This window comes from Pinus tabuliformis, chromosome 6, assembly GCF_031772625.1.
Source record: "Pinus tabuliformis cultivar Carrire ecotype Pingquan chromosome 6, CPIR1, whole genome shotgun sequence".
NCBI classification, from domain to species: Eukaryota; Viridiplantae; Streptophyta; class Pinopsida; order Pinales; family Pinaceae; genus Pinus; species Pinus tabuliformis.
Genome location: NC_142292.1, coordinates 899377200 through 899384874, shown reverse-complemented (window position 1 = coordinate 899384874; position 7675 = coordinate 899377200).

Here is a 7675-nt window from a genome sequence, read left to right as displayed (position 1 = left end):
CTATGAAAAAAGTTCGACACATAAATTTGATTTAACTCCAAAATAAAAACAATTTATTAATGAACTAGGTGGAAAACATCAACATAGATGCAATTATTTTCATATTTTTTGACTCAGAAATAATAGTCGAAGGGGCAGCTAGTTGATACAGCTGGCAGAGTTAATCAAATTTGAGAGGGAAGCTAGCACATTTTGTGAAGAAAACTTCAACCTCTCCAGATTCCAAGGCAGAGGATCAACATTTATAAACTCCAGCAATTCCAAATTTCCTGTAGCTTTCCAATAATTGGTTTTATCTTTAGTTTGTTGTTCAAATTTCTCCAGAAATTGTGAGATATTATTTTGTAATCAGTTCCTTTTTGGAATCTGAAGTTAGTTTAGCATAAATTCTATAAATATGTTGTAATAAGACTTAATATAGGTTGGAACTTGTATGAAGAAAGGAGCCATATTTTGATGTAAGCTATACTAAAGTGATCAATTTGCAATAATACAGAGAAATTTTGTTCCAGGATTCCTGTGGCAAACCATTTGGTGATGTACTTTCTCATGTAAATTTTTTATTTTCTCAGTTTTCGATATGTTTTTTATCTCTATTGTTTCAAGAAGATAAAGGGATGAATTTTCTTAAATGTACTATGTTGTGGCTTGTAAAAAATAATAATGTTTTCACTCTGATGTTAAGTATAGAATTCATCCCAACATGCTCTGTACTTTATTGAACTTAATTCATTTTCATCCTAAACACTTCAAAAATACTTAAAAGATAAAAACGTTTTCCTATCCTGCTCTGTTACTTTTGTATTTGATCACCAGAAAATGCATGACTCCATGACCAATGGTCTTTCCCTACAATTTTCAACCAAATCTTTGAAAAACCAATCTTAGAACACAATAACTAGCATAATATCTTAAGACATATATCTAAATCAGAAAGAGAGATCTGTCTCTAAAGCTGGATGGGCTAGATCCCATCTTTGCAAGTAGTTTTGTTGTTACCTTTGGGTTTCTCTCCATAACCTAGGGAAATTACAGAGTGATAACAAAGTCATTCATTAATTTGACTTAGTTATTTCCCACCTCATCGTAATTTTGTGACCACGCTCTAATTGAATGTGCAGTCTTCCATGCTTCCTTCTATTGCATGTGCTTGCTTCTTCTGTGTGATACCTATGTGCATTGTGCTCTGCTTCTCCTTCTTTGCGTTTCCTCCCAAGACTCCAAAATTACCTCTAACATGCCTCCAACACACACTTGTGGCTCATCCCAAGACACTCATCCCTCCTCCTATCTCCATTTGTTTTAGGGATCTCCTTGATCATTAGATGGAACTTCACTTTAGTAAAACTCAGGACTGCTCCAAACCCACAATGGAAAGTTGTGAGTTGCTTCTTCTTCTTCGCTAGCTCCATGGAAAGAGTACAAAGCGTCATCTTTCACTGTTATCCCCTTCAGCTGCCCCAATTTTAATCCTCCTCCTTCTCACCTAGTGGTATTTTTCAATTTTGACAAAAAATTGGATCTAGAGCGGGTGTACCCAACTATCCATTTGGGTGCACTTGATACCAAGCTTCAATTTGTACATTGTTCCTCTAACTCATAACAAAACATATCATCGCCCATCCAATTTCTAAGATTTTGGTTCTCCCTCTAATGCTGAAATTTGCATGCCAACCCTTATGCATGTAAAGCAAGCGTACTCCTTTAGTGGCAGCCCCCACAACAAGAACCACCCGACCCTACCTTTTTTGTTTTGTTTGCACAACTGTCCCCTGTAGGAAGTGTTAGTTTAAACTAACTGATGTAATAATATCCTCCTCTATAACACACTTCTTATGGTGGTCTCCATCCATCCTCTTAGCCCTATGTCTTCAAAAATTCTACCGATATCTAGCAGGAAATTACTTCTCACTCTAAACTCTCCATCACCTGGATTCAATCTTCCAATATGTGCTCCCCTCACCTCTCCATCTCTGCACAACACCATCTATCCCTCTCTCCATAATTCTGATTCTTCAACATTTCAAGCTTCTCTTTTCTTAGCAAACTCTAAGATAATTATCCTTCACCCTTAATCCATTGGCTCTTAACACTTCTTTTTATAATGAATATCTTGCATCATTGGCCTGCTATGAAAATGCGACCTTGACCTTTCACTTTACCACACTTAGATCTTAATCATTGTACTTTTGTTTCACCTTATTCAGATATTCATTTTATTGGGGTGGAGGTCAGGGGCGTGTGTCCACTCTCAAGAATATCCTTCCCTATCTCAAATTTTTCAGCCCACCTCATCTTGTGGATCCTCATTATGTCATTTTGTTAGTCGAAAAAATAATACGATGACACATTTGTTCCTGGCACACATATCACTCATGTATTTTTTGATACCATGCTTAAATCAAATGATTGGAAGTTTCACGATGACGTTATTCCTTCACATTTTATCAATTGTTTGCTAGATCAGTGTCTTCCACTATGGCACCTACCACCAATGTTATCTAGCAATTTCACTAGTAATTATCCACGCACGAACTTTTTTCATGCACATCAGAGCCTGTGCGCAACATATGCATATTGGATCCTAAAATTTAATAATGCAATTTAGAAAAAAATACTCTATAATACAACTAAAATTTTTATCATATACTACCTACTTATGTAAAATATTACTAAGTAAAAGCAATTTAATTTCATTCATGGATGAGAAAAATATCAACTTTCTTAATAGAGTTTCATCTAGCTTCCATTCCCGTATCATTCCAAGGGCTCACTATGCAAGTTTTCCAATTGCACTGTGCCTATATCAATAACATATCTAATCCTATATGGACCCATCCCGTGAATTTGAAACTTTCTTGGGTGCTTCAAAAACTTGTTTTCATACAATAGTACTAAATCCCTTATTGAAATTTGTTTTGTTTGATGTATTATTCGTGCCATGCATTTTCCTATTCCTTCTGTACTTTGGTATAACCCTGCAAGAATCTAGTCTTCTTCAAGCTACAACAATTCCTCTAGTCTACGTGTTAGGGCTCCTTTCTCTATCATATGTGTGTATGCTGCAATGCACAAAATGAGCACAATAAATTACATCATCATTACTACCTCTTTCCCATACATTGGTTTGAATGGTGTATGGCCCATTAGACACTTGAAAGTGGTGTAATACACCCAAAGGATGGCTAGAATGTGAAGATCCTAGTCATCTCGACTAACATTGCAAATTTTTGTGAGTGCATTCTCCAAGATCTTGTTAAAGGATTCCACCATGCCATTAGCTTGTGCGTGATAGAGGGTACTCTTTTGATGGTAGATCTCAAACTCCTATGTTAAGGCTGCAATAGTCTCATTTAAAAAGTTCATATTGTGGTCACTCATTAGGATTCTAGGGTGGTCGAACCTAGTAAAAACATTCTCAAATAAGAATACGCAACAAGTGTAGCTTCAACCCACTGAGTTAAGTATTTTGTGGTCATGATAATGCATCTTGTGCCTAATGTTCTAGAAGAGGTTGATAGGACCCACAAAATCCATATCCCACTTATCAAAAGGTTATAATATAATAAGGGGAACCAATGAAATCTCACCCTTCTAAAGGTTCTCCCTACCCTCTTGTAAACACCACATCTCTTAGAGGAACTCTTTTTCACTTGTGTGTATCATCGGCCACCATAACCCTATGCACATAATATTTTGTGTGATGGCTTATCCCACATAGTGTTCTCCGGCAACACCTCCATGTTCCTAGGCTAGAGTCATCATCCGTTCATGTTGTAGGTTGCATCTCCTCAAAATTCCATTGACACCTAACTTATATAAGCATTTTATCTTCATTTGATAGTATGTATCCTTGACTACCAATTGTTTCTTTTGTGCTACTGTATAATCGGATGGAGCAACCCTTATGCTCAAGAACTACATAATCTCTTCAAAGTAGTCATCCACCATGGTGACCATCAACAACTATGCATCCGACAAGCTATCATCCAAGCTTCCAACTTCTTCACCCGTAATGATTCTTGACAAGTTGTTTGGTCCAGAATTCAAGCATATAGGATTAAACACAAACTAAAATTCATATTCCTAGAACAAAAACATCCACCTACATATATGCTCCCCTAACACAAGCTTGTTGACTAGGTAGCTTAAAGAAAAATGATCACTATACAGTTTAAACTTATTACCTAAAATGTAATGCCAATATTTTTGTAAAACATGTAACATGGCTATCCCTTATTGCTTTGTGGTGGTGTACTTTTCTAGGATGTAGATAAATTTCTTCTAGAAAATGCAATTAGATGATCCACATAACATTCTCCTCATTGTGAAAGTACAATTCCCAATGCAACGGGTGATGCATCTATATGTACTGAACTCCGTGCGCACTGGGCATATTTTCCTTCAATGTATATAACGATTGTTGGAATTCCTCTGTCCATTCAAACAAGAATTATTTCCTTAGTAGATACTCCATGGGTGCAATTGTGTTGGCATAATATTTTACGAATTTCTGGTAGTAACCAATGTGACCCAATGTAGCATGAAGTTGTTGGACCGATGTAGGAGGAGGAAGGTATACTATGGTTGCAATATTCACAAGATCCACCAGTAACCCTTGTTTGCAAATGATGTGTCCCAGTAGGATGCCGAAAGATGAGCAGAAGATACACTTCCTTAAATTCAAGGAGATTTGGAGTTACCTACACCTGTCCAACATCAATATTAATACTCATTAGAGGCAATTTTAGCCTAAAAGTGCCTATGAAATTTTCATGTAATTTCCATGTCATAATATGCAAACCAATTAAAAACCTTTAAATTTAAAAAGACGTACATGTAACTATTTTAGAGGTAAAAAAGTAAAAAATACGTTTTTTAATTGTATTTTTCTCTTATCTCCTTATAGGTGTACTCAAATTTCAAGTTTAGACCCTCGTTGGATGTGAAATTAAATTCTACATCCAAAGAGTACCCATTATGCATACTTTTGAGACGACCCATTGTGGTGCAGGTAAATTCTTAGTGCGGACACAAACAATTCCTCTAGCTTGAGAGAGTGGGTCTAGCCACAAACAAACATCTATGGAAAATATCCTTAAGCTAGAATCAATTAAGAGGGCCTACCTCTTAGAACACTATTATGCTTGGTGGTGATCCTGCTTCCTCACTCCAACTATCTTCTGTTTCCTTCCTTTGAATACCTGAAACAAGCAAACATCAAAAACAACAAACTTGAAGCATACAATATTTTATTCAGCCTACTTAATAGGTCAAGGAACATTAAGCCATAAAGATGTAAAATGACACTTCATGTAGGAAATCAATCAATAGTTGCATTTACATAAATCAAAAAGAGATTACAACCAGTGCCTTGACATTGTTGGTCTCCTCCGACATATCTGGGTTCCCATGCTTCTACTAGCACTTCATGGATAACCTCAACAATGAAATTTTTAAGGCCTCTTTCCCTATAGTCTCAAACCAAACCAAAAACACACTATTCTTCCTCAAACATACACTATAAAGCTACAAGCTATAGATGACTTTCTGATTATTCGAGCTTACTCCAAAAATCCAACTAGATTTTGCTTGGGAAAAATAGAGGTTTATATAGCTTGGATGGATGGGAGATGGTTCCTCTCATCATGGGAGAAGGTCTTATCTCTTGAGTTTGTTCCATCCTAATAGGGGAAAGGATCCCAGATTGACTTCCTCGGCTCCATCTGGCCCAACCATCTACCAGACTTCCATTACAAAGCTTCTAGACATGGAAGCTTTGACTCCTTATTTAAAAGACCTTCCAAAAGAGGATTGGCGTGACTGGAAAAGAGCTCAATTGCTTCATACTATGGACGGGCTAGTTTTAATCTCTGCAAATCAGCGCGAGGAGGAAACTGTTCAGTAGCATCGGTCTTGTAAACTGGGATAAAAGGAAGATTCTTGGGAAATGATGAAAAGGGGAATTATTTTGCTCATGAAGAGGGACATATTGGGAGTTTCTTCATGATGGGAAAGCATGTCGGGTACACTGTAGAGGTCCTCCAAAATCGTAGACAGCGAGTACAGAGACAGTGACAAAATGTTGTGTAATAGATGCCCCCTAAAGCGTGAAGGCCAAACTAGAGTGAGGGATGAAATGCTTTACAAGTGGAAGTGGTGAACTAGAGCTCATCATCAGAAAACCTACAAGAAAGAATAGATACATATACATCACTGAAAACTCTTAATAATGATACATGAATCGTGGTATGGATGCAGCCATCTAGAGAATGCTCATGTAAATGGATCCAAGGCAAGGGTGCAGCCATCCAGTAGAAAGGATCATAACGAAACCAAGGTATGGTCGCAATCATCCAATAATGATAGGGATCACATATAATAACTCATGGTATGGTCGTAGTCATCCATCTAAAAGAGACATGTATATTAACATGATCATGTCACATCGTCTCGCAACCTAGACTTGTGTAATCTTAGTCCAAGGTCTCGCGCTCCAAACGACCCAATCAAGGTACAAATCCTAACATGTGAATGAATGTGTTGAAGTCAAACATGATAGGAATTCGCTTCATTACTAGCCAATGATGTGAACCATTAACAAGTGCGAGAGAAACCACCAATAATGACAATGGCTCTCAAGGTACGGCAGCACAATTCACGAAATGTGAATAAACGAATTGATGTCGAACACCCATGAAATCACCCGATCGAAAGCCAATGATGTTAAATTGTCATCGAGTGAGAAGAACTTGCCATTAGGGCATGCAAGCTCTAAGGTACTGGAATGGAATCTTTCGGTCAACTTCCTGGATGATGAGCTCAAGTCGACAGGAAGTGACTATGTCAAAGGAGGGCCATCATGTATCCCAAATCAGTGACACGAGACAAAGGGATACAAATGATTTTAGATGATACAAATAATCAGGAGTAAGTGTAACTGCAGAGGGACTAACTCTTGAACATATCGGCAACACGATTCCAGAGTTTGGCAACTTTTGGATCGATATGATTCATGATCATGATGATGTGCTAGAGATCAAATGGAAGACAAAAACGAATGGCCCAACCTAGGAATGTCAATGATGAAAAGGAGAATATCCCAACTCGACAGGAATCAGAAAGTGTCATGTTCAAGAGTGAATTTCCGACACGACTAATAGAATTTCCAATTTTCCCCCACCATTTTTGGCAAGTACCCCAATTATTTTTTATCACAAGCTTGAAGGGGATAGCATGTGCTTGCATTGTAAGTTCATCCTTTAGACGAATCCGACCTAGTAATCTTAATGAGCCCTAGGAAGACGAAGTTCACATCAATCATGGTGATGAATCCAATGTCGTTTAATATTTTAACGAGTCCGACAAAGGTGTAACTGGGTATCTTTTTCATGTTTAGAGAGTTTGAAAAAAAACATGGAAAAGAAAACTTCACATGGTCCCTTTTCGTAAATTTGTGTCTCTCAAGCCCGAAAAGGTAGAAAACGATACTTGAGAGAACTGCTTGACCATTTCAGTCAAGGAGTACATTTTTCGTAAATAGTCTATCCCAGCCTGAAAAAGGAGTAAGCATATACTGGGTGAATGACGTTTGATAGCCTTTAACGATTTCAAAATGACAAGAGCTCAACAATATTTTCATGTTTAAAGAGTCGAAAAAAGCTTAAAATTATAC